The sequence below is a fragment of the Herpailurus yagouaroundi genome, unplaced genomic scaffold, assembly GCF_014898765.1.
Source record: "Herpailurus yagouaroundi ecotype Mexico unplaced genomic scaffold, PumYag 140, whole genome shotgun sequence".
Lineage (NCBI taxonomy): Eukaryota > Metazoa > Chordata > Mammalia > Carnivora > Felidae > Herpailurus > Herpailurus yagouaroundi.
Genome location: NW_024412395.1, coordinates 51,398,336 through 51,424,060, shown reverse-complemented (window position 1 = coordinate 51,424,060; position 25,725 = coordinate 51,398,336). Strand labels below are relative to the sequence as shown.

General features: G+C 40.2%; 1 long non-coding RNA gene and 1 pseudogene across 1 annotated transcript; one reads left to right on the top strand and one right to left on the bottom strand.

Moving 5' to 3' along the window:
- Positions 1–312: 312 nt before the first annotated feature.
- LOC121030257 (uncharacterized) lies at positions 313–25,725 on the bottom strand. The gene is made up of 3 exons (XR_005790138.1): positions 25,472–25,725; positions 2,961–3,097; positions 313–405 (listed from the first exon to the last, which is right to left on the bottom strand). It is a non-coding gene; the product is annotated as an uncharacterized LOC121030257 (long non-coding RNA).
- LOC121031156 (uncharacterized) lies at positions 15,352–15,449 on the top strand (annotated as a pseudogene).

Genomic DNA, 25,725 nt, shown 5'->3' with positions numbered 1-25,725 from the left:
ATATTTACTATGCACACCTAGTTGCACTAAAATTCACAGCTGCTGCTTAACATATTTCTGACAAGAACATGTTAAAAATATATGTGGAGGGTTGCACAGGGAGTAGTTTGCAATCGTACTTTAAATCACATTTACTTAAACCTCCCTAATTTTAATTCCCCTTACGCTGCAGCTGACATAATCATGATCACATGATTAGCAGATGTAGACTTATTCTTTTTAAAAAGGGAAATTCTTCTTTGGGATGAAAAGCAGCACACGCCAGAAAGATCAAGCCTGACTTGGGCACATCAGCTAGGCCTACATACAGTCCGGTTCTCCAAACTGGAAGACATGGCTTAGGGAATTCTTTCCCTTACCCTGTTTTGTTTCCTTCGGGGCTTTCGCTGCTCACCTCCGAGGCCACTGAAACAAACAAGCAAAAAAGGAGACTTAAGACAGCCACCCGGCACCTGCGGGCCTCAGCCTGTGCCAGCCTGCTGTGGCCACCTGGACGCCAGGGTCCAGGCACTACTTTTCACTCACTCAGCTCCTGGCCAGAGGACAAAGAACCTTACCTGCCATTGTTCTACTCGACCCGGTGAGACTAACCCGGAGAAGTCCGGCTCCCAAGATAAAGGACTAGGAGGGATGAATAATTAATCATTCACTGGAACTTGAAGCAGACGGTAAGTGTGAGGCCAGGGTGAATAAAAGAAAGAAACACTAAGCAAAAAGGCCAAGTTTTATTCCATAAGGAAGCTCAGACCAGACAGGGAGGTGGTGGGGAGGTGGTGGGAGGGGGGTATGTTGAACTTCTGGGAGCTGGAGTCTTTTTCTTCCAAACACTAGTTTTGGACTGAGAGAAATCAGACCTTGGTTTCCAAACAACTCCAAGAGGATACTTGCTGTTAAAGGAAAATGCCATCTTTGGAGCCGGTCACCTGGTTTCTGCACCTGCAAGTGGGTGACGAAGAGTTCATCATGTTCCTCGTGCCCAAGTCGTCCCCATTCCTAGGAAACTTCCTTTTCATTCCGAAAGCAGTTGACTATTGCAGGCACAACAACTCAACTAAGCCATTTGCTGATTCTTTTAACCATGTGTCCTTCATTCAACAAATCTTTAGGAAGCCTTTTCTCTGTGCCAAGATCTGTGCTGAGACACTTGGGATCAAAAAGAAAAATAGGACCAAAGCATCTCCAGACAGACTTGCGGGCTTGTGGCATTAAACACCTGCCTGTGTTGGTGACTTCCACATCACTGTCTCCAGCCCAACATCTCCCCTGCTCAAAAATCAGAGCCAACATGTCTCCTGGATATCTCATGCTATCTAATAGGCATCTAAATGGAAGTTGTCCAAACCCAGACTCCAAACCTGCTGCTCCCACAGCCTCTTTGTACACACGTTTCTAGGAGTCATCCATGCTTTCAGCATTGGTCAATCTTTTGGGGAACTTGAAAACACAGCAGTTTTTTTAAAAAATTATTTTGATGTTTATTTTTAAGAGGGAGAGAGAGAGAGAAAGAGCAAGTATGAGCAGGGGAGGGGCAGAAAGAAAAGGAGACAGAGAATCCAAAGCAGGCTCCAGGCTCTGAGCTGTCAGCACAAGAGCCCAAGCACGGCTTGAACCCACAAATGGTGAGATCATGACCTGAGTCAAAGTCAGAAGCTTAACAGACTGAGTCACCCAAGAGCTGACTAAAAATCATTGTTAACTGGGCTCCTGGGAGGCTCAGTCATTAAGTATCTGACTTCAGCTCAGATCATGATTTCACAGTTCCGGAGTTTGAGTCCCACATCGGGTGAGCTGGAGCCCCACTTCAGGTAAGCCCTGCTTCTTTCTTTTCTTTTCTTTTCTTTTCTTTCTTTCTTTCTTTCTTTCTTTCTTTCTTTCTTTCTTTCTCTCTTTCTTTCTCTCTTTCTTTCTTTCTTTCCCTTTCCCTTTCCCTTTCCCTTTCCCTTTCCCTTTCCCTTTCTCTTTATCTCTCCCCCCCCATCCCTCACAGGATTCTCTCTCTCTCTCTCTCTACTACCCCTCACTCACTTGCGCTCTCTTCTCTCAAAAAAATAAATAAATTTAAACTAAAATTAAAAATCTTAAAAAAAATAATTTTAACAAGGTAATAGAGAACTGAAAAGACAAAAGAGGACCCCTGAGGTAGCACAGAGGCGGTCATTGCTCAAAGAAGCCACTACCCCAAGAGCTAGGGGAACAGAAAGGAGGGTTGGGGTTATCTGAACCTACAGTCTGTGAGGAGGGGCCCACAGAGCTAGACTTCTGAGGAGGGAACCAAAGTCAGAAGGTGCCGGTACCTCTGAGGGGGCCCGGTGAGGCTGGTTCTGGGAGTGTGAGGAAATTGGAACCATCTACTGTTGCAGTGTCACTGACAGGAACAGGAAGTCAACATGATGGAACAGCGCCCCCTTCCACCCCAGGCTTGGTGTGAGGAATCGCCTCTAGCATCTCCTTTCAGCAGAACTGAAAGTGGACCAAGCTAGAATAGCTGAAGGGTGGTCTGCAGACAGACACGAGCCTCGAAACAAGAACTTAAGAACCAGCACAGTCCACCTCTTTAGCTACTCAGCATCCACACACCTTTCTACCAAACTTCTTTCTCTCGAATGCCACCTCCAACTTGCCAACGGATCCTCTCGGCTCTACCTCTAAAATATCTCTAAGACTTGACTGTTTCTTACCCCCATACTGCACCAACTGTGTTCCAAGGACCAGTCTCACCTGGATTGCACAGTAACCTCCTGACAGGCTTCCTTTACTTGACCTACTGTCAACTCTCCACACAGAAGCCAACATCACTATATTCATGAGCTAGGGCTGCCCTCACCAATTATCACCAATTTGGTAGATTAAAACAGAAATTGACTCTCTCATACTTCTGGAGGCCAGAGGTCTGAGATCAAGGTCTCAGCAGAGTTGCTTACTTCCGCATGTTTTGGAGGGAGAACTTAGGTGTTCCATACCTCTCTCCTAGCTTCTGGTGGTTGCAGGCAATCCTTGGTGTCCCTTGGTCTTGTAGACAGATCACTCCAATCTCTGCTTCTGTCTTCACATTGTCTTCTTCTCTGTGTCTCTAGGTCTTTCTGTGGCCATTTTTCTCCTTATAAGGATGATAGTCATTGAGTTTAGGGCCCATCCTAAATCCAGTCTGGTATTATTTTGAGATCCTTAACTTGATCATATCTGCAAAGAATCTATTTTCAAATAAGTTCTCATTCACGGGTACTGGGGATTAAGACTTGAAAATCTTTTAGGGGCCACTGTTCAACCCAATACAGTGATAGTGGTAAAACACAAATCAAATCACGTCACCCCTCTGCTCAAAATCCTGCAATGGCTCCCATCGTACCCTGGGTAAAAATTGCACTTCTATACAATTCTGGATGCTACACCTCTCTGACTATTCTTGCCTTTTTCACCCTGCAGGAACTACGTCATTCCTCACCACTTCCTACACATGCCAGCCTCAAGTCTCTGCACATGCTGTCCCTCTACAGGGAACATTCTCCCTCCAGATATCCCCATGGCTTTCTCCCTCAGATTCTTCAGATCTTCTCTCAAAAGTCACCTTCTCAGCGGGGCTTCCCCTAACCTCACTGTATAAAATTCCACCTCATTTCCTGCTTTATTTTTTGTCATAGAATTTAATAATACATCATCCTATAAGTGTTGAGTTCTATTACTTTATGTCTCCTGCCATTAAAATATAAGCTCCACTTGGGGCACCTGGGTGGCTCAGTTAGTTGAGCATCTGACTTCGGCTCAGGTCATGATCTCACAGCTCATGAGTTCAAGCCCCGCATTGGGCTCTGTGCTGACAGCTCAGAATCTGGAGCCTGCTTCAGATTCTGTGTCTCCCTCCCTCTGCCCCAACCTACTCGCATTCTGTCTCTCTCTCAAAAATAAATAAACATTAAAAAATTATAATATACATATATATGTGTGTATATGTATATATATAAGCTCCACAAAGACAAAGAATTTTTTTGCCAATTTCATTCCCTGCCATACCTGAAGCACCTAGAATGTTGCCTGGTGCCTATAGGCACTCAGTAATTATACTTTAAAAGGCAGTTTATTCAACTAGAACTGCACAAAACAAAAAGTATAAAAGTTCCTGTGTTAACGGGGCCCAATCCTAGAGCAGCACTAAAGCTAGCAAGTACGTCGTAAATCACAACACACACAAATCTCGTTTTGGTGTATCTGATTCACCTTATACTGGTGATGTCTAATGATACCATAATTGTCACCAGCGGAGTAAAATAGTTGAAACTTTTCTCAAATATAAAAAATAAAAAAAAACAATTTTAATTAACAGTGATAGAGGAAAGACTGAATTCTTTCTATTTTTGTTGTAGAACATAATGCTACAAAACCTTTGCCATATTGAAAGGCAATTAAAGAGTATTCAGCAAAAATCCCTAGGAAAAAAATTCCTTTAGAGATGTGTCAGAAGGTTAATTAATGAAAATATGTTATTTTCTGGTTTAGTTTACATTTGCAGCATCTATAAGCTTTTTAAAAGACTTTTTAAACCACTTTACTGAGATATAATTGACATAAAATAAACTGCACATATTTAGAACATACAATTTGATAAGTTTTGACATTTCTATAAACCCATGAAATTATCCCCCTCAAGAGAGTGAATCACATCATAAATAAGATAGTGAATATAACCATTACCCTCAAAACTTTCCTTGGGACCCTTTACAACCCCTTCTAACCTGCCCTAACCTGCTCTTTGATAGTCTGTGGTTTTATTTGCATTCAGTATAAAATACTTTCTAATTTTTCTTTTGATTTCTTCTTTCACCCATTTAGAGATATATTCTTTAGCTTCTAAAGATTTGGAAACTTTCCAGAGATCTTTCTCTTGTTGGTTTCTTATTTAATTCCATTATGATTACAGAGCATGTTTTGAGTGATTTAATTCCATTATGAAAACAGAGCAAGTTTAAAAGGTGAATCCTTTTAAACGTATTGAGACTCTTTTATGCAGCAGAATATGGTCTATCTTAGTAAATGGACCATAACATAAAAAGAATGTGTATTCCACTCTTATTATATGGCATGTTCTCTAAATGTCAATTATGTCTACTTGGTTGATAGTGTTGATTTGATTTTCTATTTCCTCACTGACTTTCCTTTTTTTGTTGTTGTTGTTGTTTTTAATTTTTTTAATGTTTATTTATTTTTGAGACAGAGAGAGCCACAGCATGAATGGGGGAGGGGCAGAGAGAGAGGGAGACACAGAATCGGAAGCAGGCTCCAGGCTCTGAGCCATCAGCCCAGAGCCTGATGCGGGGCTCGAACTCACGAACCGTGAGATCATGACCTGAGCTGAAGTCAGACGCTCAACCGACTGAGCCACCCAGGCGCCCCTTTCTTTTTTTTTTTAATAACTTTAAGTTTATTTATTTTGAGAGAGAGAGAGAGAGCAAGTAGAGGGGGTGCAGAGAGAGAGAGAGAGAGAGAGAGAGAGAGAATCCCAAGCAGTATCCACACTGTCAGTGCAGAGCCTGATGCTGGGCTCAAACTCACAAACCACAAGATCATGACCTGAGCTGAAGAAGGACACTTAACTGGCTGAGCCACCCAGGTGCCCCTTCTTATTGATTTTCTAATTTTCTCTACTTATCCTATGAATTATTGAAGGAGGGGTATTGAAATCTCTAGCTATAATTGAAGACTTGTCTACTTTGCATTTGTTAGTTTTCACTCATGTATTTTATTCTATTTTTTTAAATTTATTTATTTATTTATTCTGAAAGAAAGACAGAGTCGGGGAGAGCAGAGAGAGAGAGGGAGAGAAAGAGAATCCCAAGCAGGCTCTGCACTGTCAGCACAGAGCTGACAGGGCTCAAACTCATTAACCAGTAGGTTATGTCCTGAGCTGAAATCAGGAGTTGGATGCCTCTTCACTTCATGTATTTTTGTTAGTAGGGGCATAATACTTGGGATTTTTATGCCCTCTTAATGAACTGGCTCTTTCACCACTAGAAAAGGACATTTTGTATCCCTGGTAATACTCTTTACTCTAAAATCTACTTTGTCCGATAGAAACATAGCCACTTCAGCTTTGATTGGTATTAACATGGTAAATTTTTCCCATTTTTTAGAAAATGTTTATTCATTTTTGAGAGAGAGAGAGAAAAAACAAGAGTGTGAGTGAGGGAGGGCCAGTGAGAGAAGGGAACAGAGGATCTGAAGCAGGCTCTGTGCTGATAGTAGCAAGCCCAATGCAAAGCTCAAATCCACGAACCATGAGATCATGACCTGAGCTGCAGTCAGACACTTAACTGACTGAGCCACTCAGGCACCCCTACAATTTATGCCTTTCAATTGAAGTGTTTAGACTATTTACATGTAATATAAAGCTAGCTTTAAGCCTATCATCCTGTTTTTTATTTTCTATTTGTCTCATCTGTTCTTTATTCTTTTCCCTCTACTTTTCTTCCTTTTCTATTGAGTACTTTTTACAATTTAATTTTATCCCCTTACATGGTTTATTGACTCCTTATTTTCTTATTTTAGTGTTTGCTTTTGGGGGTTGTACTATATGTCATTAATATAGCATGATATGCTTTCAAGTAAAATATCACTTTACATAGAGAATCTTATAATAGTGTATTTCCAATTCTTCCCATTAGGCCTTTATACTATGTTTCATGCTTCCTACTTATACATATGTTATAAAACTAACAATTAATTGTTATTTTTGTTTAAACAATTATCATTTTTGTACCAGCTTTATTGAGATGTAATTCACATGCTATATAATTCACCCTTTGAAAGTGTACAATTCAGTGGTTTTTAGTATATTCACAAGATTGTGCAACCATTACCACTATATAATGCCAGAATATTTTAATCATCCCAAAAGGAAACCCCTTTTAACCTCTATCTCCCAAATCCCCCATTCTTCCAGCTGTTTCTTTTCTGTCTCTATAGATTTGCCTTTTCTGGACATTTCATATAAATGGAATCATACAATATGTCATTTTTTATGATTGGCTTCTTTCACCTAGCATACTTTCAAGGTTCATTCATGTTGTCATATGTATCAATATTTTATTCCTTATAATTGCTGAATAATATTCCATTATGTAAATATATTACTTTTTAAATCCTTTCATCAGTTGATGGACATTTAGGTTATTTCCACTTTGGAACTGTTAATGAATAATGTTGGTATGAACGCTCTGAAAATAAATAAAGAAACCTTATTTATTTATTTATTTATTTATTTATTTAGGAGGAGGGGCAGAGGGAGAAGGAAAGAGAGAATCTTAAGCAGACTCCAAGTCTAGCACAGAGCCTGACATGGGGGCTCAATCTCATAACCATGAGATCATGACCTGAGCCAAAATCAAAAGTTGGACTCTAAAATGACTAAGCCACCCAGGTGCCCCAAGGAAACCTTATTTAAACTGGAGTCAGGAGCTCTTATGCACTACCTCTCAAGCACTATCAATCACTGTTAGAAAGAAGCATATCTCATATTCCCCGACAGGAAGAAGCTTACTCTACATACTCTATCAAGAAGAAGGAAGAATTTCTCCTTGCCTAGCAACAGCCCAACCAATGAGAAACCACCACATTCAGCCAATGAGAAGCTGTCACAGCCCCTCACAGCTTCTTTTTTTCCCTTGTAAAAGCAAGCCCCTCTTCTCTGTTCTCTGAACTTGCCCATGGTTCACCATAGTTTGCTTGTCCCAAATTGCAATTCTTTTCTATTCCCAAATAAACTAATTTTACTGGTAAAATATCTGGCTATTTTATTATTTATTATTTTTTATTTCTTTTTGAGAGAGAGAGAGAGAGAGTATGAGCAGGGGAGGAGCAGAGAGAGAGGGAGACACAGAATCTAAAGCAGGCTCCAGGCTCTGAGCTGTCAGCACAGGTTGTTCTTTTTTTAAGGTTAACCATACTCATGTACATGTTTTTGTGTGGACATGTGTTTTCATTTCATTTGGGTGTGTACCTATGAGTAGAATTACTGAGTCATAGGGTAACTTTATGTTTAACCCTTTACGGAACTGCCAGACTATTTTCCAGAGCAGCTGCACCATTTTACATACCCATCAGCAATTATAAGGGTTACAATTTCTCCACATCCTCATCAATACATGTGACTATTTGTCTTTTTGACTATAGCCTTCCTGGTGGTATTTCATCATGGTTTTGATTTGCATTTCCCTGATGACTAATGACCAATCAATTATCTTTTATAGAGCTATTTTAAATATAGATTCAAATCATATATACTTACCCATGTAGTTATTACTTTCAATATTCTTCAGTCTTTTTTGTAGATCTCTATTTCCATCTAGTATAATTTGCTTCTGCCTGATGGACTTTCTTTACTACTGCTTGTACTGTGAATTTCTAGGTGATAAACTCATTCAGCATTTGTATGTCTGTAAAGTCTTTACTTTCCCTTCATTTTCTGAATGGCATTTTTCGGGGTATAAATTCTTGTACTGACAGGGTTTTCTCCAGTCCTTTTAAGATGTTGCTCCACTGTTTGTGCTTTGCTTCTGTGTGTGTTTTCTGATGAGAAACTTGCTGTCATTATCTTTGCTCCTCTGAGTGTAATCTGACCTTTTTCTGCTAAGCTGGTTTTAAGATTTTCCCAGAAATCTTATTGGGCTGTGCCTTGGTGTAGTTTTCTTCCTCTTCCTCCTCCTCCTCCCTCCTCCTCCTCCCTCTGCCCTTTTCCTCCTTCTTTTTTGGTTAGGGTCATTATGCTTCACATAGTTTTAATGAGATTTGAAAAATTGGGGACCATTTTTATTCAAATAATTTTTTTTAATGTTTATTTATTTTTGAGACAGAGCATGAACAAGGGAGGGTCAGGAGAGAGGGAGACACAGAATCTGAAGCAGGCTCCAGGCTCTGAGCTGTCAGCACAGAGCCCGATGCGGGCTCGAACTCACGGACCGTGAGAACATGACCCAAGCCAAAGTCAGACACTTAACCAAATGAGCCACCCAGGCGCCCCTCAAATAATTTTTCTTTGCCCACTTCCTTTTCAGAACTCTAATTCCCCCTATATTAGGTAGGCCACTTGAAGATGCCCCTTAGTATATAGATGCTCTGTTCAATTTTTAAAAATTATTTTTCCTTTCGTTGCTTCATTTCAGAACTGATAAATGTCTCTTTGTCTTCAAGTTTACTACTCTTTTCTTCTGTAATTAATTATTCTGCCATTAATTCTAATATATTTTTCACTTCAGTCATTAGAGTTTTTATCTTTAGAGATTTAACTCGAATCTTTTAATAACTCTCATGTCTCACTTTTTTCTAAGTCTTATTTATTTTGAGAGATTCTCTTTGGGGAGAGAGAATCCGAAGCAGACCCTGTGCTGCCAGCACATAGCCCAATGTGGGGCTTGAATCCACAAAGCCATGAGATTGTAACCTGAGCTGAAACCAAGAGTTGGACGCTTAACCATCTGAGCCACCCAGGTGCCCCTCTACTTACTTTATTAAACATATGTCATGCAGTTATAATAAATGCCCTATACTCCTGTCTACCAATTCTAACAGTTGTATAAGCTCAAGGTTGACTTTTATTGATTCTTCCCCTTAATACAGATCATATTTTCCTGCTTCTATTCATACCTGGTAATTTTTTATTGGATACTAGTTATTATGAATTTTTCTTGTTGGCTGCTGGATATTTTTGAATTGCCATGAATACCATTGGCTGTGTTATGAGATGCAGTTAAATTACTAAGAAACAGTTTGATTCTTTTTCATCTTGTTTTTAAGATTTTTTTAGATGACAGCAAACCAGTCTTCAGTCTAGAGTTAATTATTTCCCACTACTTAGGCAATGTGCTTCTGAGTATTTTATCTAATGTTTTGAAAATTATGAGGATTTCCAGTCTGTGTGGTGGGAATAGGTACTAATCTTGGGCTTGTACAAACTCTAGGTATTGTTCATTTTAATCCTTTTGGTGGTTCGTTGGCCTTGTGTAGTTTTCTCACTCACACACATTGCTGAGTGCTCTGCCAGATTCTTAAAGGGAACCATCTGCTCTTTGGAATTCTCTCTGCACAGCTCTGTCCTCTCCAGTACTCTGTGAACATTAGCTGTCTTGTCCCAGGCCCTCAACTCAGCCTCTTTAACCAGGGGATCCACCAGGTTCTGCCTGGATTCCCTTTCTTTGCACTACAGCCTAGAAACACTCAAAGAAGCAGGTTAGGGCAACTGTAAGGTTTATTGGATTTTTTTTCCCATTTCTTAGGGAATAGTGTCCTTTGCTGCTTGATATCCAGGCTCTTGAAAAATTGTCTCATTTATTTTGTCCACTTTTTTTGCAGTGTTTTGGTTGTATATGGTAGGAAGCAAATGTGGTGTCTGTTACTCCATCTTAGCCAAAAGTGGAAGCCTCTGTCAGCCCTTTACACTTTCAATTTATTATGATTTCTTTTCTCATTCTAAATAAATGTTCACTTTTCTATTTAATTCTATCTGTAATTTTGCATTATTTTTCTTTTTTTTAATATTTATTTTTCTAGTTTGAGAGAGACAGAGAGCAAGCAGGGGAGGGGTGGAGAGAGAAGGGGACAGAGGATCCAAAGCGGGCTCTGTGCTGGGAACAGAAAGCCCGACACAGGGCTCAAACTCACAAATCATGAGATCAGGACCTGAGCCGAAGTCAGATGCTTAACCCACTAAGCTCTCCAGGCGTGCCTGTATTAAAGAGGGCGTCCACTGTTGTATAATCTCCAGCCCCATACTCAGGCTCTTGAGTTGAACCACGTGGGTTGGAATTCTGGCTCCACCTCCTATTAGCATTGTGACCCTAAGCAGCCTCTCCTTCTCCATTTCTTCATCTATAAAACCAGGATGATGATAGGACCTACTTCATGATGTTGAGCATTAAATGAGTTATTACATGTGAAATACTTAGAAGACAGCCTGAAACCTAGAAACCACTCAATAAACTGTTATTATTTGAGCTTCTTCAATGTATAGGTGGTATCATAAATTATGGAATTACCTATACGGAGTGTTAAGAGTCTGGATAGAGGACACCACCCTCCATAACTGATGAGAGCAGAGGAAGTATAGATCACAAAAGAAACAACATGGCCAGGAAATGGGATAACCAAAAGAATATAATGTCCTAAGAGAACAAAATAGGTAATCTCCCAAAGAAGGGAGAGATTAATATAGTCTATGCCACTCAAGATCAAAATGAGAACTTAAGAATGATCTCTGGATTTGTCATGATTTCTTAGAGACTCCAGGTTATTTATAAAAGTATCAATAAGAGAATTGCATATAGTTAGCGTAAATGGATTCCGAATGGGGCCATGACAGACTTTACAAGTAGACAGTCTAAAGTTGCTCTAATGCTATTTTTGAAAATATGTAGGGTATAAAAAAATAAAACCAATGGAACATCTTGCAATATCAGTTCTGGCTTCTCAGTTGCTTTGTTGGTTTATTTTGCTTTTCTTGCTTTGTGATTCTTGGCCTTGTCCCGTACTGGTAAAGATGACGAATGACAGGTTTCCCACAACAGAGACTAGGCTCCAGGTGCTTCATTCTCTCCATAGCATCATGAGCATCATCTTGGTTGAAAATATAGCCAGAATTGCTAAAAGCATGAGTTCTTGTCTCAAGCCTTATTGGAAGAAGAAACTTTGTTCCATAGCTTTGGATATGAGTGGGCTGATTCCCCATGAGGAGAAATCAGGCTGTTAGACACCACACTCCCGTCCTGCAGAAATGGCTCCCAGGCAGGGCTTTTTCTCTTGAAGTGCACCATCCGGCCCCAGAATTTCTCTCTACCAGGAAAAACCCCTGCCCAACATTTCAGTATCATCCTGGGGAGCATTTTCAATGGATGAGTGAGCTTCCAACCATTTAATTCCTTAAACAGCAAAACTTCGGCTGTTCCTGGGAGTCTGTGCATTGGTTCAGAAAAAGCCATGCTGCTTCCATTCCCTAAAAATCCACTGGCACAGGACCTCTGAAGCATCCATCATCTGTTAGCACCATGGCTGTGTGTGTAGGGGGGTGGTCCCCTGGAAAGGCAGGGGCTCTTGTCCTGGAGTCTGCATCTCACAGCTCCACCCTTGCTCTCCAGACAGGCTGGCCTGTGAGATTTTCAGCCTCTTCCCTCTGGGCAGCTTCAGGCTTACTTGACCTATTTTCCACAAGCTCAAGACAGAGGGCATAGGAAAGTGCTGAATCACTCCAGGGTCTGCATTGTGTCCAGTTACAAAGCCCAATGTCAAAGTGAAATACCGCCCTTTTAACAGCCCCATATCTCACAGATTTAATGGTCAATTCTAATTAAAGATAAGCTTATGTTCTTTATTTCCTTTCCCTAGAGAAAAAGAAAAAAAATTTCTTTTCTTCTGGGAGACTCTAGATTCCGTATTTATAAACATCATTAGAGGCTATATATTTTCTTAACGATTGGAAAAGTAAAGATTTCATCTATTCGCCCAATCAGAATAGAATTATTTCTCCTTCTATTGTTAGGAAGTTTTCCCCCTCCCCAAGCCCAGCTTAGTGTCCTGGGTCTCCAGGTACATAATAGTCACCTGGAGTGTACTCCAGGTACACAATAGAAATATTCACTGGTTGAAAAAATGAATGGAAGGACGGTTGGATAGAAAACTATCTGTGCACTGTTGTCTCCTAGGACATCCTCCTAACTAGGTAGAGAACCCTCACAGTGCTTCTTGGCAGTTCTTCTTCAGGGACTATAGAAACAAACCAAAATGGAATATCTTGCATCAGGGACAAGATGGAAATGGTCATAAAGGAAATCTAACCTAACTTTACGGGGATTTACAGCTCTTAGAAATCAGCAGAGGGCATCAGCCAATTCTCAAATACCAAGTCTGTTTGTGACATCTCAGAACTTCCTTATGCCCCTGACTGATCTATCTTGATCCAAATAAGGAAGAAGACCACTAGGCCACCAATCAGCTGAAAAAGCCAAATAACTTCTGCATTTACCCTGTAAAATATCCCTTGGTCAGTGAAAAACTTTGCACTCATTTCTCCCATAGCCTTGAGCTTCCTGAGTTAAAAGCCTTGCGATAAGCTCATCTTTCCGTTTTGTTTTATTCATTGTAGAGTTTGGTTTTTGACAGGACCCACCACTCAAAGGTGGGTCTAGTCAAAGGCCCATTTGGGGTTCATACAATAGAATTTAATAATGAAGACACTTTTATTTACTTCTTTGCTCTGTTTTGCAGAAGAACTGGGTGAAAACCTGGTCCCCTGAGTCCTGGGCAGAATTTCTCAGTGAATGGTTGGAGAATTGTGTGTTTCCAGCACAGCTCAGCTCAGCTCTGTCAGGCACCTTGGCATCCACTCGGTCCTGGAATGGCTGTGCCTCGCCGGGGTCTGAACAGGAGCTCAAGTGGCTCTTCTGGGGCTCTGAAGCAATTAAAGTTGGGATTTGTTCTTCTTTGTCATGAGGCTGTTGGATTTTATGGTCTTTTTAGAAGCCTTGGTGACTGCTGGCTCCACTCCAGAGGGCATCCTTCCTCAGATGTTCCAGGATGCTGCAGCCCACTGAGAATTTTGCAGACAAGGTCCTGGGCCCACAGAGTCAGAGGCCAGGGGCTCAGTTTAACAGAACCAGGCCAGACTTTACCAGTACAGCTCAGTGACTATGATTCCTTTACTCCATCCCCTCCAGTCTGTTTCTCCCTTTCCTGGAGCTGAGCCAGGCTTCTGGAGGCGGTCTCCCCCTCTCAACAGGACCCTGTAATTAACATTTCTTCTCTCCTCTTTTTCTCTGCTCCAGTTCCATCTGCAGTTGCCTAATCACAGCATTAGCAACTGCAGATCTGATCCCACTCCTGATACGGTCTCCGCAAGGGAGGGCTTTGAGCCAAGAGAAGACAGGCTTGTGGTCATGAGAAACGAAAGGAGCCTCCCCAGGATGAAAAGAGGCCATGTCTGTAACCCACAGTGCTCGGCACGGGAAAAGTGCTCTTACAAGGGTTGCTGGTCTGATGTTAGTTGTGTAGTCTTTTTTTTTTTCAAGTTTATTTGTTTATTTTGAGAGAGAGGGAGAGGGTAGAAGGGGGCAGAGAGAGAGAGAAAGAGAATCCCAAGCAGGCTCTGCAATGTTGATAGTGGGGAAAGCAATGAATGTATGGGGGCAAGGGATGGGCCTTCTCTGTACATTCTGCTCAATTTTTCTGTGAACCTAAAAGTGCTCTAAAAAATAAGACTTATTTTGGGGCGCCTGGGTGTCTCAGTCGGTTGAGTGTCCGACTTCAGCTCAGGTCATGATCTCGCTGTCAGGGAGTTCAAGCCCCACGTTGGACTCTGTGCTGACAGCTCAGAGCCTGAAGCCTGTTTCAGATTCTATGTCTCCCTCTCTCTCTGCCCCTCCCCCACTCATGCTCTGTCTCTCTCTCTCTCTCTCTCTCTCTCTCTCTCTCTCTGTCAAAAATTAACAGACATTTAAAAATAAAACCTATTTTGTTAAACTCCATATACTCACTGCCAACTCCCAAATTTCTTTCTCTCTTTTTTTTTTGAAAGAGAGGGGGAGAGCATGAGTGAGTGAGGGGCAGAGAGGAAGAGAAAGAAAATCCCATAAGGGGCAGAGAAAGAGAGAGAGAGAGAGAGAGAGAGAGAGAGAGATAATCCTGAAGCAGGATTTGACCTCACCTGACATGGGGCTTGAACTCATGAACCGTGAGACCATGACCTGAACCGAAGTAAGATGCTTAACCGACTGAGCCACCCAGGTGCCCTCAACTCCCAAATTTCTATCTCTAACCCAGAGCTCACACCTAAATACTTGACTCAGTTAGTTATTCAATGATTTGCTCAACATCTCCATTTGGTTACCTAAAAGGAATGGCACATTTAACATGTCCAAAAACAAATTGTTGATTTTCCTCATTTCAGCAAATAGTAATTCTATTAGTACTTAGATCAAATACCCTTGGAGTCACCCTTGACAGGATGGAGACCGACGTGGGGCTTGAATTCATGAACTGTGAGATCATGACCTGAGCCGAAATCAAGAGTTGGATGCTTAACCACCTGAGCCTCCCAGGTGCCCCTTAGTTGTGTAGTCTTAAAGTGACTCCCCATATATTGTCTATTAGTGTCAAGGAAGGGGAAAAAAACAACAAGCAATGGAGAAATTGTACAACAGCTTGACCAGGTGGTCCAAATTATCATCCGCATGGGACAGATGACATCATGTGGCTCCAGATGTGGTACCTTGGACAGGACACACCTCACCTGGGCAGCATTCTGGCTGAGATTATATAACCAATGTAAACATGAGGAAACACCAAACACATAATGAGAGACGTGCTATAAAACAAAATGGCATGTGATACAGATATTTAAAGTTGGAATAATACTGGAAAGATTACCATTGCCCCTGCACAAAGATGATATACAAATTTGTGAAGAAAAAGAAATGGTGTGGGGCAGACAGGAGATCAACATCATAAAAGACAGATTAAAGGAGGCTAAAGGAACATGACAGTCAAAGGTGGTACCTGACTTTAGACTGGAGCCTGTACTGAAGGGAAATGCTATAAAGGACACTGACAGGTCAGCCAACAAAACTTACGTATGGAGGGTAGATTAGATAAAAGCACTTCATCAGGCATTATGGTTATGTAATAGAATACTCCTACTAGAAAATATACACTGAAATATCTAGGAGTAAAGGGCCATGAAGTATACAACTTACTTTTACCCTGTTCAGAAAAGAACTACATTGTGTGTGTGTGTGTGTGTGTGTGTGTGTGTGTATACACACAGATATATAAATAACTGTAGATGTAGATTATATATATAACAATTTTCTCTGAACAATTTAAAATTGTTTTAATGTTTACTTATTTATTTTGAGAGAGAAAAAAAGAACTTGAGCAGGGGAGGGGCAGACAGAGAGGGAGACAGAGACTCCCAAGCAGGCTCCATGCTGCCAGTGCAGAGTCCCGACGAGGGGCTTGAACTCAAAATGTGAGATCATGACCTGAACCGAAATCAAGAGTTGGATGCTTAACCAACTGAGCCACCCAGGTGCCTCTCTCTGAACTATTTTATATACATGTATATAGAGAGAGTTGGGAAGAAACATGCAAATGTTAAAGTAAGTGGAGTAGAATGAAGAAATATAGAAATGTACCTTTTCTATTTTTGCAACAAACACATACTGATTTTAAACTCCATTGTTTAAGGGACAACTGGGTGGCTCAGTCGGTTAAGCACTGACTTTGGCTCAGGTCACGTCTCACGGTTTGTGAGTTTGAGCCCCGCATTGGGCTCTATGCTGACAGCTCAGAACCTAGAGCCTGCTTTGGATTCTGTGTCTCCTTCTCTTTCTGCCTCTCTCTCTCTCTCTCTCTCTCTCTCTCTCTCTCTCTCTCTTTCTCTCTCTCTCTCTCAAAAATAAATAAACATTGAATTCCCTTGTTTGAGCAAAAAAGTAGAGATGCAGCATAACACAGAAATTGAGTGTAGTATGGGGGTCCAGTGGACCTGGGTCTAAATCCTGGCTCTGCCACTACCAGCCGTGACCCCTAGGGCAAGTTACGCTGCCCCTGAGTCTCAGTTTCCTTCTCTGTGGAGGAACAGTCTACAAAGTTCTGTTACAAAGATGAAGGGAGGCAGCACCTAGCAAGTGCTCAGTGGAGGGCATGACGTTCAGGTCATGGGCCAGGGCATGGTAAGAGCTCTCCAACCATTAAGTGTTATGATTATGAAGATGCTCCCCCCCCACTCAGTGATGCTGCCAGATGCAGTTTCACAGAAGTATAAAGGCTCTGGGGAGTCAGAGGGCAGGGGCATCCAGGGGATGCAGTATTGGGGTCATGGCTTGTGCTGGAAAAAGAAAGGTTCCCTGGTGGGAGAAAGCCTAATCAAGAAAGCCACGTAAAGCACACTGTATGTGTTCCAAGGAGCTTCCCCAGACTAACATCATGGTCTGCTCAAACCTTCTTCCACTGTATAATAAGGACAGGTGCATGTGCGCACGCGCACGCGCGTACACACACACACACACACACACACACACACACGCTTTATTTGATCCAAGGGCTGTGTGTCTTGGACAATTTTACCACAAAAGCCTAATCTCTGCTATAAGAATTATCAATCCCTTCACTTAGGTCAAACTTTCTGGCCTCCAACAAATACTTCTAAAAAAATCAAAATGCCTTTAAATAGGGGCACCCGGTGGCTCAGTCAGTTAAGCATGACTCAGGTCATGATCTCGCAGTTCCTGAGTTCAAGCCCTGTGTCAGGCTCTGGGCTGATAGCTCAGAGCCTGGAGCCTGCTTTGGATTCTGTGTCCCCCTCCCTCTCTGCCTCTCCCCTGCTGACTTGTTCTCTCTCTCTCTCTCTCAAAAATAAACATTAAAAATATTTTTTAAATAATTAAAAAATAAAATGTCTTTAAGTAATTAACTCCCCTCTAAGAAATCCTGAAGGCATGAAGAAACCAGAGTCGGGCAGGGGGGGGGCGGGGAAGGGAGAAGGAGGATAATACCCCTCTTTCTGTAGCATTAGACCCAGGTGGCTCACCTACATTGGCTTCAACGTTGGCCTTACTTATCATATATACCCGGTTAGTGGATTCTGTCCCGGAGAGATCATGTGGTGACAACTAGCCCATCCTGCAAATCTGTTGATAGCCAGCCAATCAGCCAGCTTCCGACACTCCTAACTCAGCACTGCTTCGTTCCTGACCTCTATGGTGGGTTGTGGAAACCACACTCGCTTTAATTCATTGAATCCTGGCTATGCAATGAACTCATCATGTGACTTTGGGAAAGTTATTTACCTTCTCTGAGCATCGGTTCCCTCTTCTATTAAACTTGGGCAATAATATGTACCCCTTAGTATTGATTAATAAATACCAGCCCCTTTTCATTCTCTATAGTTTAGTGTCATAACAGGCCCATGAGTTGCTATTTGAAAGGGCACGTTTATAATCAGTCATTTTGTTCATATTTTCATATATTGATCTCAGTTTGAACATTTAGTTAATAAGAAAAGACTTTCGACGCAGCAGGAAATTCTCCAAAGATATTCTTCAATGGGTGGTAGGTTTTAAAGTGTCTCTAGGCCTCTGGAATGGATGGCAGTCAATTAGCCTGCCTCTTGCCTGAGAAATCAGACTAATTACTGTGAGGCTTGGCTAATGGGGTCTTTTGTGAACTCCGTCCCTAAATGAGAAATCTTTAACTTTTCACAAAACCTCAATCTCATTTGTGCTGCTGATTCCTAATATTTCTAAATAAATGCTTGGCCTCTGGGCTTTTGTAGTCAAATAACCCAAATCAAACCAAGCTGCTCTGCCAAGGGAAAAATTTATTTTGCGTAAATCTACTGGAAGAAACTTTTAGAATCAATTTGAAATCACCAAAGGCAAAGACTAGCTGCAGTCCACTCTGGGGCCAGTTTTGTGGATGTGGGCTAAAAGGTACGAGTTTACTCCGTTTGGGTTTAAATGACTTGTTGAGATGCCCAAACAGTAAACAGTGGCAGGTTTCAGAGCTCAGAGTATGCAAGAAGCAGGCTTGTCCCCCAACCCCAAGTCGACTGCCACATATAGACAAGCTCAGGGTTCTGTACCTAAGGCAGAAGACACAAAATCCAGGGAAGCCATTATCTGTCCCACATCAACCTAGAAAGGAGGTGAAAGAGTCTGGAAAGGCAAGAGGAGTTTGAGGCAGGAAGTCACTTGAAGACAGCCAAACTTGAAACAGAAATACACGTAAATGCCAAGAGAAGGAGAGGGGTAAGCAATTCAGAGCTTGGCAGGAATCTGGAAAAGATTCCAAAAGTGAAAACGGAGCTGAGGTGTAGCCTACATGGTTGGCTAGAGGGACCTGCTCCAACAGAATCTCCAGTGACCATGGAGGGGATATCTGGAATGGCCTACATGAGTCTTTCCTTCCCACTTCTTCCTCATCAAGGACTTCCACAACAACTCTTGAAATGCAGGATCAAAGTAGAACTTGGGAATGCTGGGTGCCTTTGGATTCCTGTTATTGTATTAAATTACATTGAATTGCCTCCTAGGAATCCCTGAGGTCTTCTTCTATTGGATTTTTACCAGCTCCATTTGTTCTTCCCCCAAAAATTTGAGAAGACACGGTTGTCCATCGCATAGCTGCTTGGGATACTCTGGGTCCTCAATCTATTCTGACTACGTAATGGGGGAACAAAATCCTTCTTTTGGGTAAAGAATTTCAAGAAGATAAAATAAAGAGGCACAACCATGTTTTCAAGACATAGTTTTTTATTGTAATGGGAATTCCTGTCAAAAGTTAGGATGCAGTGAACCCCTGTTTCATTCCCTCTCCTATACTTCTCCACTTGGCCTGGGATATCCTAACCAAAATCCTCTTTAAAGCCTTCAGCACCTCCATTCTCTAGTCCCATTCTTAGCCCATGTATCTCCCCTCTAGGAACAAGCTTAGGCAGGGGTCTCAATCAGCACATCCAAAACTACATATGTCTCAAAGGCCCATCTGTAGGCAGAACAAGAAAGCCTCTCATTTCTCAATGACTATGGCTGTCAAGCTGCAGTATACATATGGACTAGTTAGAGAACTTGTTAAAATGCATATTTTGGGTAACTTCTTCTAGAGTCACTAAGTCTGGGTGCATTTTTGAACAGTCATTCTAGGTAATTCTGATTCAGGTATAAAAAGGACACGTTTGAAAGACTGTTTGAGGGCTACATTAGTATCATAAGTCTTAGAGAACCACCATCAACTCCAAAGAGGAATAAAGGGTCATTTCCGTCCACTTCTCTAGACCAAAAGGAATCATCCCCAGGATCTAGACCTCAAGAAAGCCACCTGGGTGAATTGTCCCACTCCAAGATGGTGCTTTGGGAGTCTATGTTACCCATAACAGCAGCTGCCCTCTCCTAAAGATCTTGAGGGGGCAGGATTCCATAGCCTCCCATGCAAAGCCATTCCAGTGTCTAATTGCCCTTCAGTTAAGAAGTTCTTCCTTACATTTAATCAATTCTTTGCAAGTCCTTGCAAGACTCATCAACTCTTGCTCTATTCTCTGTGTAGATGGAAAAAAAACAAGTTATTGTGCAATTTCTATCCATTCATTGAATCACAGAGTATTGGAGACAAAAGGGATTTCAGATATAAACTGGCACTGTGGTTTTATTTGACCTATGAAGGTGCTTGCCAAAGACACACATAGATTCAGGAGACTATTTAGTTTCCAGGAGATTATTTAGTTTCCAGTGGGTAGGGATGGGAGCAATCCTTTAGCCTTCTCCATTTCAGAATATACATATGAACCTCTTCATCATTCCTCCAAAGAGATGTGTTTTCCATCATCGTAATCATTTTAGCTGCTTGTCTTCAGATCTTCCTTTGCTCCAAATAGGGTTGTCAGATATAGCAAATAAAAATTCAGGATGCCTAGTTAAATTTGAATTTCAGATAAATGACTAATATTTTTTAGTAAGTGTCTCCATGCAATATTTGGGACATGCTTATACTAACAACAAAAATTATTATTTATCTGAACTTCAAATTTAACAGGGATTTGTATATTTAATCTGGCAACTGTCATTCCAAACATTCTAGAAGTGTAGCAATTAAAACTAGAGACAGAACTTTCACATCTTCAGCAATTCCTCATACTCACTATGAACACCCTCAGTCTCATGGTCTTTATGTTTGAAGCTCCCTCTGCTAGAATGTTCTGCCCCAAAATATCTGTATAGCTTGATCCCTTACTTCAGGTCACTTTCAGATTTCTATTTATCAAAGAGGTGTTCCTGACCATCTTACAGAAATCTCACCATTACTTCCAACCTTCTCACTCTGATTTATTTTTCTGTCATCACTTATTAACACCTGGCAAAGTATATGTTCACCTACTTATATAATTTCCATCTCTTCCCTTAAAGTAGAACATAAACTCCATGACAGAAGGCACTTGGCTGTACTCACTGCTATATTCCTATCATGTAGAACAGGGCCTAGCATACAATAGGCCATATATTAGTTACTTAATGCTGCATTAAATGACCCAAAAGTGAGTGACTTAAACAATAATCATTTAATCATTTATATCTCTTACTGTTCCTGTGCTCAGGAATTCAGGAGACTGGGCTAAATGGTTATAGCCAAGAGTTTCTCATGAGGTTGTGATCAGATGTCAGCCAGAGCTACAGACATCTGAGGACTTGTTTGGGGTTAGAGGATCCACTTCCAAGGTGGCTCACTCATGTAGCTAGACAATGATCCTGGCTGTTGGCAGGAGAGCTTTGTTCTCTCCATTCCCCTTCACAGAGCTGTTATGAGGTTGACTTCAAAGTCATACGCTGTCACTTCCTCCATATTCTATTGGTCACATAGGCCAGTAGTGACTCCATGTGGGAGGATACCTATATTAGTTTTCCATTGGTGCATAGCAGATTATCACAAAATCAGCAGCTTAAAATCACACAAATTTATCATCTCATGGTTCTGTAAGTTAAAAGCTTGGGAAGGAATTTCTAGGCTTTCTGCTCAGGATCTCACAAGGCTGAAACCAGAAACATAGACTCACAAACAGAAGGCAAGTACTAAAATTATAAACCTAAATCTCAACACCTTAATAATTACCTTAAATGTAAGTGGTCTAAATACGTATATCAGAATGATTTTTTAAGTGCCCCAATTATACACTATACCCAAGAAACTTACTTCAAATGTAATGATATAGACAAATTGGAGGCAAAAAGATGAACAAAATATACTGTGTACACATTTTCAAAACAGAAAAAAACCTAAGTGGCATTATTAATTATATTATTACAAAGTAGACTTCAGAACAAAGAAAGTGATTAGGCATAAAGAGGGTCATTCTATTATAATACAGTGAGCATTTCACCAAGAAGACATAACAATTCTAGATGTGTATGCACCAAATAGCAGAGCTTCAAACATGAAGAAAAAACTAACAGAACTGAAAGGAGAAATATATGAATCCACAGTTATAGCTGGAGACTTCACACTCCTCACTCAGCTATTGACTGAAACAGTACACAGAAAATCAGCAAGATTATAAAACTGCTGATTTGAATAGTCACCATCAGCCAAATTATCTAATTGGCATTCATAAAATACTTCATCCAACAATAGCAGAATAGGTATTCAAGTGTCCATAGAACATTCACTAAGGTAGACCATATCCTTGGTCATAAAATAAACTTTAACAAATTTAAAAGAATTTAAGTCATATAATGTATGTTCTTTGACCATAATGGAATTAAACCGGAAGTCAATAACTGGAAGAAAAACCCAGAAAATCTCCCAACATTAAATGCCTATATTAGAAAGGAAAAAGATCCCAAACCAATTATCTAAGCTTCCACCTTAATAAACTAAACATAAATAAATAAAATCAAATAAACCTAAATAAAGCAGAAGGAAGGAAATAATAAAGATCACAGCAGGAATTAATGAAATTGAAAGCAGGAAAAAAGAATAGGGAAAATCGACATAACCAAAAGCTAGTTCTTTGGAAATAACGATAAAATTGATAAGCATCTTGTAAGACTGAAAAGAAAAACGATAAAAGACACAAATTCCCAATACTGGGAATGAAAGAGAGGACACCACTGTAGATTCAAAATGCATTAATAGGATAAGTAAACACTATGAACATCTCAATGCTTATAAATGCAAAAATTACATAAAATGAAGTAATTCTCTAAAAACCTCAAACTACCAAAACTCCCCCTAAATGAAATAAGCAACCTAAGTAGTCTTACAACAATTAAACAAATTAAATCCATGGTTAAGTCTATGTGAAAAAGGAATTTCCAGGCCCAGATTGTTTCACTGCTAAATTCCATCTAACATTTAAAGAAGAAATAATACAAGTTCTACATGCCTTTCCAGAAAACAGAAGAGGAGGGAACACCTCCCAACACTATCATACCAAACCTTGACAAAGACAGCGCAAGAAAACTAAAAATATCTCTCATAAACATAGATACAAGTCTTCAATGACATATTAGCTAATCCAATCCAGCATAGATATTAAAAAACAGTACACCCCCACCAAGCGGAGTTTATCCTAGAAACGCAAGGCTGGCTTCAATAATCAAAAATCAGTCAATGTAATCCATCTTATCAACAATCTGAAGATAGTATCAATTGATGGAGAAAAAGAATTTGACAAAATTTAACATCTATTTATAATTAAAGCTTTCAGCAAACCAGAAAGAAAAAGAAACTTCTATTAAAGGAAATCTACAAAAAACCTAGGACTAGCATCAAACTTACTTAGTAGGTGAAAGACTTAATACCCTCTCCCTCAGATTGAGAACAAGGGGAGGACGTCTGCTGTCACAATTCCTATTCAATACCATACTCCACATCCTAGCTACTGCAACGAGGCAATAAAAAGTAATAAAAGGTATACAAATTAGAAAGGAAAAAACTGCCCCCATTCACAGATGACATGATTGTCCGCAGGGAAGATCCCTACAAAGCTATAAAAAGCTCCTAGAACTAATAAATGAATTTGATAAGATCATAAGATACAAAGCCAACACACAAAAGTGGTTTCTTTATAGTAGTAATGACGTTGGAAACTAAAATTTTTTAAAAACACCACTTACAAAATGAAGTCTCAGGTATAAATCTAATCTTCAGCCTTAGATTGTTTTTCAAAATCCTGCTGTATTAGGGCATTTAAAAGTGCTAAACTGAAGTTCAAAAACAGACAAAAGCTATGGTACCAGAAGACAGAAACGTCATGGGGAGGAGAAAGGATGTAGGATTTGGGGTAGAATATAGGGGGACTTCTGATTTCTCTGGTACTATTCCTTGGGTGATGATATGTTTCTTTTGTGATCATTCACTAGAGTAGACAGCTATGAATTGTGTACTTTTCTGTTTTCTGACTGTATGTTCTCCATCAAAATTTTTAAAAAATAATAGTGACAAGCATAAAAGGAAAATATAGAGTGCTATCATGTCTTGAAACATTGTAAAACTGCATTTTGAAACTGCATTTGGCATTAACCAACTAAATGTTAGCAGAATGATTTGAGAAATGTTTATTTAACTTCATATAAAATATTTTTGTTTCATAAAATTTGTATCATCCTCATCCATATTTTCCTCACATTATTACCTATCAATGCCAGTAACTGTTGTTACAATGGCTAACACCAATCATCCTTACAAAACTCAAGGATGCTTTCCTTTGTGGGATAGGTGGTCTTAAGGTCATTGAGTTGGGATAATCCCTCAACTACACAAGGCCCATCTTTCATTTATTTGTTTCCAGCATCCCCAATTCCTCTATTTCCCTCTCTCCCCAGATATAGGTAAGTAGAGAATGCCCTTGTGATTATCCTTGGATGTTACTTTATTCTTTAAAATTATAAATCATAGAAAGTTTTAGTTATTAGGATGAATAAACTCTAGAAGTCTGATGTATAGCATGGTGACTATAGCTAATAATACTGTATGATATACTTAAACTTTGTTAAGAGAGTAGATCTGAAATGTTCTCACCACACACACACATATACACATACACACACAAATGATAACTACGTGAGATGAGGAATAGTTAATTAGCTTAATTGTGGTAATCATTTCACAACGTATACATGTATCAAAATATCACATTGTGCACCATAAATATATACAATTTTGTTAATTGTATTTCAATAAAACTGGAAGGATTATAGTTTTCTATGTGTGTAAAATTTTAATTTATATAAATGGCATATACCATAGATATTTACTCGTTTTTTCCACCTGACACCATGGTTTTGAACAATTATCTCCCATGCTATGTGCACATCTAGCTCATTATTTCTGACTGCTGCAGCATTCATTCAGTGTGTATCTTCTACTTTGCTATCCACCTTTTTCTTCCGTGATGAACAACAGAAAGTACTGCGCACCTCCTATCCATCTCCTGCACAAATGTTTCTCTGGAATATATATTGAGGGTTGGGATAGCTGGGTCACCAAGTATGTACATTAATCTTTGCTTGGTACCACCAAAATGCAGCTCTAAATAGTATCTCTTTATGCTTTCAGTTTGTATTTCCCTGTTAGGTAGAGCATTTCTTTCACAGATATTAGTCATTTAGATTACTGGTTCTGTGAACTGCCTATTCATACCCTGTGCCCATTTTTCTACTAGGTTTCCAAGTACTCTTTACTGATTTAAACAAGTCCTCCCAAAAGTGTAAAGTACAAAGTAAATAATTTGATGTCAAACATTAAACATTTTTCTTCCATGAATAACATTATGGGCAGAATGCAAAGTATACACAGATAACCAAATGTGGGAAGATATTTGCAGGATCTAAAGTATCATGGGGCTCTCCATTTTATCTTATTTAAGCCCCCCAATGATCATAGAAGTCAGTGCCCTTATAACTCCCATTTTAGAGATGAGAAAACTGAGGCCAGAGGCTAAATAACTCACCTACAATCCAATAGCTAAGTAGAAGATTATCGGATTTTCAAGTCTATGCTCTGGGACGTCTGCTTTTCCTTTCCACAAGTAAGAAGCTTGAAAGTCATCACTCGAACTGAACAAGTAAAAAGCTGAACTGACTGAAAAACAAGTCTTCTTGGATAAGAGAGGGGAGGATACAGGGCAAACCGCCACCCCCAACACTTGAGAGGCAAATACAGGAAGGCGCAACTGACTAAAGCAGAGACTCAGGAGGAGAAAAG